Source organism: Musca domestica, unplaced genomic scaffold, assembly GCF_030504385.1.
Source record: "Musca domestica strain aabys unplaced genomic scaffold, Musca_domestica.polishedcontigs.V.1.1 10, whole genome shotgun sequence".
Taxonomy (NCBI): Eukaryota; Metazoa; Arthropoda; class Insecta; order Diptera; family Muscidae; genus Musca; species Musca domestica.
In genome coordinates, this window is record NW_026712115.1 from 14,230,818 (window position 1) to 14,239,860 (window position 9,043).

Consider the following 9,043-nt stretch of genomic DNA (forward strand, 5'->3'; position numbering starts at 1 on the left):
CTGATCGTTTCGTTATTACTTGACAATGCTCAATATTTGACTTCACGCAAAAATCATCGGCGTGAGGCATCCAAAATAGTCCCAACGTCTTTATCGTTTTGCTTCCATCAAAATCTAGATTGACTTCCCGATCACTATAAGGTATATCCTTTAGCAATCTTGGACTGTTTGACGACCATTTTCTTAAGTTGAAGCCGTGCTTTTTCAAAATGATTATCAATTCCTTTTGCGTTTCCATCGCTATGTTTAAGCTATCAGAACCACCGACACCATCGTCCATATAAAAGTTTTCTTTTAGCATTTCTGAACCAAGGGGATAGCGATCCTAGTTGTCGTCTGCGATTTTCTGTAGACACTTTGTGGCAAGGTACGGTGCTGCACGAGTTCCATATGTAACAGTATTGAGCTTATAATAGCTAACTATGTGCGATGGGTCTTCATTTAACGAATGACCCGATGACGTTTTCGCGGATGCATCAAATACCACCCTTAATTTTGTCGTGGTACTATCTGGTTTAAGCACACAGTGATGCGGAATGAAATATTTAGGGTTCGACACTATATTCACGTCAATTTTCTTCATGTGTCCTAGCATTTCATATTCCTGCATGAACTTGATGTATTGCATGCGGATATCATCCTTCTGAAGAAGCCGACGTTCAAGACTCATGAACCGGTTATACGCCATCGCATGAGATTTTCCCAATGTTGTTGGAGATTCTTGGAAAGGAAGACTAACAATGAATCGACCATTCTGATCCGTCTGGACATGCTGATTATAATGAGACTCGCACCGGGTTTCCAGCGGAGACATTACCCTTTCTGTTGATGCTACTTCTTCGAGTTTCCATAACTTCTGAATTGCTTGTGCCAGTAAAGTTTCACTATCGAAAATTGCACATGTTAGCGCTGCTGATGTGACGTTCGTTGATGATTGTTCTATTAAGCCGCCTACAATCCAGCCAAACGCAGTATTCTGTAGAATAGGTTGATTATTATTCAGTTTAATTGTACCCGGTTGCATTAGGCTGAAGTAAAACTCCGCCCGAGTAGGATGTCAATTTTTCCTTGAATATTAAAATTTGCATCCGCCAATTTAATGTTCGTTGGAATCTGCCAGTTAGATATGTCCAAATCGTGATTCGGTTGTGCAGGTATAATCGTTGGTAAAACAAATGCTTCCAAATAAGATGAAAATCCAGAATTGTTAGACAACATTTGCATGTTCACACGATGATAAGCCTTCTTCTGGATTTTTCCAACTCCGCAAAAAAAAAACAAAGAGGTCTCTGTTGTTGCAATTGATAACCTTTTAATCAGCCGTTCTGTAACAATATTTACTTGTGAACCGGAATCAAGCACAGCTCTGAACTCGCCTGACATACCATTTGCAGCTTTTATGGTGACTCACGCAGTGGCAAGAATTACGTTCTTCTGATCTTCTGCTGATGCCGAAGAAATTACAGCAGTATTTACTGGTGTATGATTGCTACTTGTGGTTGACGTTTGATTTAAGCCTGTTGATGATGATTGAGATCTCCTTGATAAATGTAACAACGTATTGTGTTTATTATTACATTTCTTGCAGTTACGAGATGTGCAGTTTTTCGCTATATGATCAGCCTTAAAACAGTTCAGGCACATTTTATGTTGTTGTACCCATTGGAGTCTTTCAGATTCCGACATCGCCAAGAATTGCTTACATTGATAAAGACGATGTTGACCATTTTTGCAAAGCTTGCAATTACTGTGATTCTTCATTGATGTTATGGACGAAACAGCTTTGCTTGAACCTTTGTGAGCAGTTGCCACTTTCCCAATCGATTCCATTGACTCAAACTGCAATCCCAAAAATGCAAAGAGTTCTTTCATGGAAGGGACCTCCTTTGGTCTTTTTAACGATTGCATAAATCGTATGTACAACGTATGATCCAACTTCTTCGTAATCAATTGGATCAATAGCGCGTCCCACGACGAAGTGTCAATATCCAGGTTGTTCAGGGCCAGCATACATTCCCTCGTCGTATCATGCAAAGCTTTGATAGAAGCGGTTGATGAGGTTCCTGTTGGCTGGTTCAGAATACGTTCTACCAATGTTGAAACAAGAACCCGTTTGTTATTGTACCGTTCTTGGAGCAACATCCATGCAGTTGCCTAGTTGTCCTCTGTCAAGGCTAAGTGGCTTATGAATTTTCCAGCTTCGCCTGACAAATTTGTTTTTAAGTACCACATCTTTTGGACATTAGGAAGATGCTGCTTGTCCACCATCTCCAGAAAGAGTTCATAAAACTGACGCCACTTCAGACAATCCCCATTGAATTGAGGGATTGTTACCTTTGGTAGTGGAAGTGAGCTGTGTGCTACCAAGTCAGTTCCCAATTGAGGTGTGCTTGTTATATTGCCACCGCATTTCTCTTTCAGTATTGCCAGCCTTATCAAGTTGCTTTGAACCGCATCTTCTAGACTATCGTAGTTGTCTTGATTCAGTCCGATTCTCGAAGGATCCTCGACCTGTTGCCAAACTTCATCGTACAGTCCTGTAATTTGACTCCACAGCCCTTTAATCGACTCTTCTTTTATCACATAGACTTGTTTTGACTGTCCCGTCTCTATATTTTCCATACTCTGCAGAACGCGACCGATGGCTGTCATTCTCGCCTTTACCCTTCGGGCCAGTCCCTCAACTTGAGCCGACGCAGGTTCCTTAACCTTGGCTGATGCTTGGGGTTCTGAATCATTTTCTGGCGATCTTGCCTTTGCGGGTTTATCTGGATTGCCCTTGGCAGACTTCAGCTTCTCCAACTCCGCCTTTATATAGTCCACTGTTGCATTGAACTTTTCGCCTATGGCCTGGTGCAGATTCTCCGCTGTATACGGATCTTCCTCTGTCAATGATGGATCTTTGCGGATCTGGTTTTCTGCCGATTCAAACGTCTGCCAAAGCTGCTCTAGCTCCTTACGCTTGCCAATGTAGAATTCCTCAGTTCTTCTTTCAAGCGGTGCCTCCCTAATTGTCGCTAGGAATTTTTCGAAATTACTGCCCCTTACTTCTTGTTGGACTATAAGGTCTTGAAGAGATGCCATTGTTGATATTTAATTTTTTTCCAAAAAAAAAAAAAATTATGTACAAGATGCGTGTGTATCACGTCTGACAAAACCGGTTATATGTTGCCGAGTCCTTTACCACTTGTGGGGCAGAAGGCTGTGTTTAACGACACGTATCACGATCAACCTCTTTTACCACTTGTGGGGTAAAAGAATGTGTGTAAACGAACGCGTATTACGATTCAAATCCTTTACCACTTGTGGGGCAAAAGGATGTGTGTAAACGATCACGTCGGGGTCACCAAAAAATGTTAATATAAATCGGACCTAGTGGGATTCAGTTCAAACACATAAATTTAAACTGACACTTACAGTCCTTAAAATTCTCCTTACAAGTACATAAACTTGAAGGATAGACGATGATTATCAGATAAATCCAAATTGGTTATGTTCGCTTTACAAAAGACAACTGACTAACTCTTTATTATTTTCATTCTTTTATACAAATAATTTCTTAACATAATTGATTACTTGCATAAAGTAAAACTAGGTCAAATATTATTAATACAAAGTGAATAAATGAAATTGTTAAATATTGAACCTAAATAAACGTTAATAAATGGCTTGCATGAAAATGCTGAATTAACAAACTAGAATAAAGCTGTAAATGCGTCACAACTAAACTACAACTTAAATATAAATATGCTCATATTGCGGCAGACACGGCATCCTTACCACAAGCTGCGATTGCCGAAGGTCCCAGGTGGCGGAGGTCGATCGCCATAGGCGGTACTACATATGGGTAAACGGTAATGGTCAAGTTTGTGTTAGCACGAATGAAGCTTGGAGGATTGAGGATGTGCATACATTATCGCCAGTTAAATGCTGCCAGCGATCCAGACGCATATCCGCTGCCGTAGATTAATGCGATCTTGGACCAGCTGAAGGAAGCAAGATTCATCTCATCTTTGGATCTCAAAAGTGGGTATTGGCAAATACCTTTAGGTAAAACTTCGCGCTCATACACAGCTTTCACCGTACCGGGACGAGGACTCTTCCAATGGAAGGTGATGCCATTCGGGCTACATTCTGCTCCAGCCACGTTCCAAAGAGCTCTCGATACCATCATTGGCCCCGATTTGCATCCATTAGCATTCGTATATCTCAACGACATAATTTTTCTAGGAAGAACATTCGAAGAGCATCTACGTACACTAGAAGAAGTTTTCCGGAGATTAGAGAAGGCAGAGATGCAGTTGAACTTTGAGAAGTGAGACTTAGTAACATCAGAGGGGATCGGAACAGATCCAGGAAAAGTAGAGGCTGTGAGAGACTTACCTAATCTAAAGGAGCTACGACGGATACTAGGTGTTGCGTTTATAGGCGTTTTGTACCAAACTTTTCAAATCTAGTAGGACCGCTCAACCGATTGTTCAAAAATAATGTCAGATGGGTTTGAAACACCGAACAGAAAGCAGCGTTTGTCCGGTTAAAACAAGCGCTCACTGAAGCCCCCGTTTTATGCTGTCCCGACTTCAATCTCCCGTTCTTCCTTCAAACCGACGCTAGTCAGGAAGGTCTAGGAGCAGTTTTATTCCAAAGACACGGCGACAACGAATCGGTGATAGCATACGCGAACCGAACTCTTACCGATTTGGAGAGGAAATATTCGACGACTGAAAAGGAGTGCCATCCTGTAGGGAATAAGAAAGATGCGACCATACCTTGAGGGATATCGGTTCACTGTCATCACTCGCTGAAATAGCTCCATTCTTTGCAAAACCCATCAGGAAGATTAGCGCGTTGTGCGCTCAAACTACAGCAATATGATTTTAAGAGTATCGTAAAGGAAGTCTAAACGTAGTGGCAGACGCCCTCCCCCACAGTCCCCTGCCATCTTCAGAAACGGATCGTTTAATGACGATAAGGCCCGTGGATTAGTATGATCGAATGAAGCGTTCTGTAGAAACCACCCCCAAGAAATACCCTGACTTATAAATCATAGAGGGAAACTTATACAAACACATACCTCGCAAAACCAGCATTGATCCCAGACCAGAGTGGAAGGTTTGTGTTCCGCAGCAAAACCGAGCAGAAATTCTCCGGAAGTACCATGATGCACTCGAAGCCGAGCATCTCGAAGTCTTCAAGACTTTAAAGAGAATTCAGGAGAACTATTATTGGCCAGGAGTGACTAGCTATGAAAGGTATTACGTTAGGATCTGTGATGTCTGTGCCAGATATAAACCCGACCAGACTGCACCTCGAGGACACATGAATACCATGAAATGCAGTTCGCTCAACAGGTGGAATCCCATCACCGGCATTGGGACAATTACCTTCCCGAGGTCGCGTTTGCCATTAATACGGCAATACACAAGTCTACAAAATTCACCACAGCAGAATTTTTTTTGGTAGAAACCTAATAAGGGAACCGAGAGTGCTTCCTGAAGATATCTTGCCCGAGCGAACCAATAGAAGCAACATAAAGCAACTGTGGGGTAGTGCCCAAGTTAACAATAGAAAAGCATCCGAAAACCAGCAGCCCCACTACAATTTACGAAGGAGGAAGTGGACACCAAAAGTGCATCAGCAATAGACAATTTCACTTACAAATTGGCGGAGAAGTTCTCTGGCCATATACGGTAACCAGCATCATACAAGCAAATATCGTTGAAATAAAAGACGAAAGGGGGAAAGCACTAAGGGCGCACGTCTAGGATCTGAAGCCATTTGTTCCTCGTGTTGTAAATTGGCAATAGGAAACGTAATAGGTATTACCTATTACAACATCCATTATGATACTATACCAAATTCCTATATAAAGGTGCACCACCACTGAAAGGCGGTCAATCTTATCCTGTCATCCGTGAAGTGAACATGGTACGTAAGCCCACAAACCCCTCAAAACCGCCGACGTCGTGCCGCTTCGCCTCCGCAACACCTAAGGCGTACTTACCACCACCCGAAGCTCGTCCTAAACTTGCTGGCATTCCCCTTGGGAGACCTTTTGCCTCAACGGAGGCAACCCATGTTATACGAAGCATACAATCACCACCACCTTTGAGGAAAATACCAACTCGCGAATTGACTGTAGAGGGGAAAATAATCCGTAAACCCAACCCGGTAACGAAAATATTCCAGTTGGTACCCCCTTCGACACCTTCGGGTGATCGCACTCGCTTCGTGAAGATAGGTGCTTCGCCGCCACCTCCTCTTACGATTATGGGTCAGCAAGCCGAAGGGGTGGTGAAACCTCCGCAGAAAGAGATTTCAAGTGTGGACATTGCCAAATATCTAGGATCCATTACTATCCCGAAGCCGAGGAAATTGCATAAGCACTTGCAGTATCTCTTTGAGAGGAGGGGTAGGCCGAAAGTGCAGGTGACTATAACGAATCAAACGCTCGCCCGATTGAGATGTCATGGATACGAGCACATCATAACAATGGCCGTTCTGGGGAAGAAATTAACCTGAATTAATTTTTTTAAGTAGTTTTACCTTGGAAATTTATTGATTAGAGAAATTAACTGTGAAGTACTAACAGAAATATGGATAAACAAAAAAAAATCACACACCACAATAGTGACATGAAAAAGTCGAACGATGCTGATTATTCTTTATATTAAAACCATTTTGGTTTGTGTTTTTTTACTTCCTTTTTTTCGTATATTATCATTTCATTTTTTATATACATGTTTTTTTTATATTTTTTATTGTTTTTGATTTTTTGTTGTTGTTTTTTTTTTAATTTATTTTTTTTGTATTATTTTTGATTTTTTTTTTTGTTTATCCATATTTCTGTTAGTACTTCATAGTTAATTTCTCTAATCAATAAATTTTCAAGGTAAAACTACTTAAAAAAATTAATTCAGGTTAATTTCTTCCCCAGAACGGCCATTGTTGTGATGTGCTCGTATCCATGACATCTCAATCGGGCGAGCGTTTGATTCGTTATAGTCACCTGCACTTTCGGCCTACCCCTCCTCTCAAAGAGATACTGCAAGTGCTTATGCAATTTCCTCGGCTTCGGGATAGTAATGGATCCTAGATATTTGGCAATGTCCACACTTGAAATCTCTTTCTGCGGAGGTTTCACCACCCCTTCGGCTTGCTGACCCATAATCGTAAGAGGAGGTGGCGGCGAAGCACTTATCTTCACGAAGCGAGTGGGATCACCCGAAGGTGTCGAAGGGGGTACCAACTGGAATATTTTCGTTACCGGGTTGGGTTTACGGATTATTTTCCCCTCTACAGTCAATTCGCGAGTTGGTATTTTCCTCAAAGGTGGTGGTGATTGTATGCTTCGTATAACATGGGTTGCCTCCGTTGAGGCAAAAGGTCTCCCTAGGGGAATGCCAGCAAGTTTAGGACGAGCTTCGGGTGGTGGTAAGTACGCCTTAGGTGTTGCGGAGGCGAAGCGGCACGACGTCGGCGGTTTTGAGGGGTTTGTGGGCTTACGTACCATGTTCACTTCACGGATGACAGGATAAGATTGACCGCCTTTCAGTGGTGGTGCACCTTTATATAGGAATTTGGTATAGTATCATAATGGATGTTGTAATAGGTAATACCTATTACGTTTCCTATTGCCAATTTACAACACGAGGAACAAATGGCTTCAGATCCTAGACGTGCGCCCTTAGTGCTTTCCCCCTTTCGTCTTTTATTTCAACGATATTTGCTTGTATGATGCTTGTTACCGTATATGGCCAGAGAACTTCTCCGCCAATTTGTAAGTGAAATTGTCTATTGCTGATGCGCCTAACACGCGCACCAACTTTTGGTGTCCACTTCCTCCTTCGTAAATTGTAGTGGCGCTGCTGGTTTTCGGATGCTTTTCTATTGTTAACTTGGGCACTACCCCACAGTTGCTTTATGTTGCTTCTATTGGTTCGCTCGGGCAAGATATCTTCAGGAAGCACTCTCGGTTCCCTTATTAGGTTTCTACCAAAAAAAATTCTGCTGTGGTGAATTTTGTAGACTTGTGTATTGCCGTATTAATGGCAAACGCGACCTCGGGAAGATAATTGTCCCAATGCCGGTGATGGGATTCCACCTGTTGAGCGATTAATGTTTTGACGACGCGGTTTTTTCTTTCAATAGGGTTTTCATTTTGGGCATAAAATGCAGTCGTTCGATGTTCAATTCCATGAGTCGCCAAGAATTCCTTCACAGATTTGCTTGTGAATTGTACCCCGTTGTCGCTTAGGAAGATCTTAATTCTCTCTCGCAAAGCTCTTATAACTTCGTTTGCTGTAGCCTGGCATGAAAGAAATAGCTCGACCCATTTGCTAAACTTGTCCGCTATCACCAGTAGCATCGTGTTTCCTCTCGTAGAACGGGGTAGGGGCACAACGAAATCTGCACACACAATTTCGCAGCGCGAACTGCATTGCATGGTATTCATGTGTCCTCGAGGTGCAGTCTGGTCGGGTTTATATCTTGCACAGACATCACAGATCCTAACGTAATACCTTACATAGCTAGTCACTCCTGGCCAATAATAGTTCTCCTGAATTCTCTTTAAAGTCTTGAAGACTCCGAGATGCTCGGCTTCGAGTGCATCATGGTACTTCCGGAGAATTTCTGCTCGGTTTTGCTGCGGAACACAAACCTTCCACTCTGGTCTGGGATCAATGCTGGTTTTGCGAGGTATGTGTTTGTATAAGTTTCCCTCTATGATTTATAAGTCAGGGTATTTCTTGGGGGTGGTTTCTACAGCACGCTTCATTCGATCATATTAATCCATGGGCCTTATCGTCATTAAACGATCCGTTTCTGAAGATGGCAGGGGACTGTGGGAGAGGGCGTCTGCCACTACGTTAAGACTTCCTTTACGATACTCTATGTTAAAATCATATTGGTGTAGTTCGAGCGTACAACGCGCTAATCTTCCTGATGGGTTTTGCAAAGAACGGAGCTATTTCAGCGAGTGATGACAGTGAACCGATATCCCTCAAGGTATGGTCGCATCTTTCTTATTCCCTACAGGATG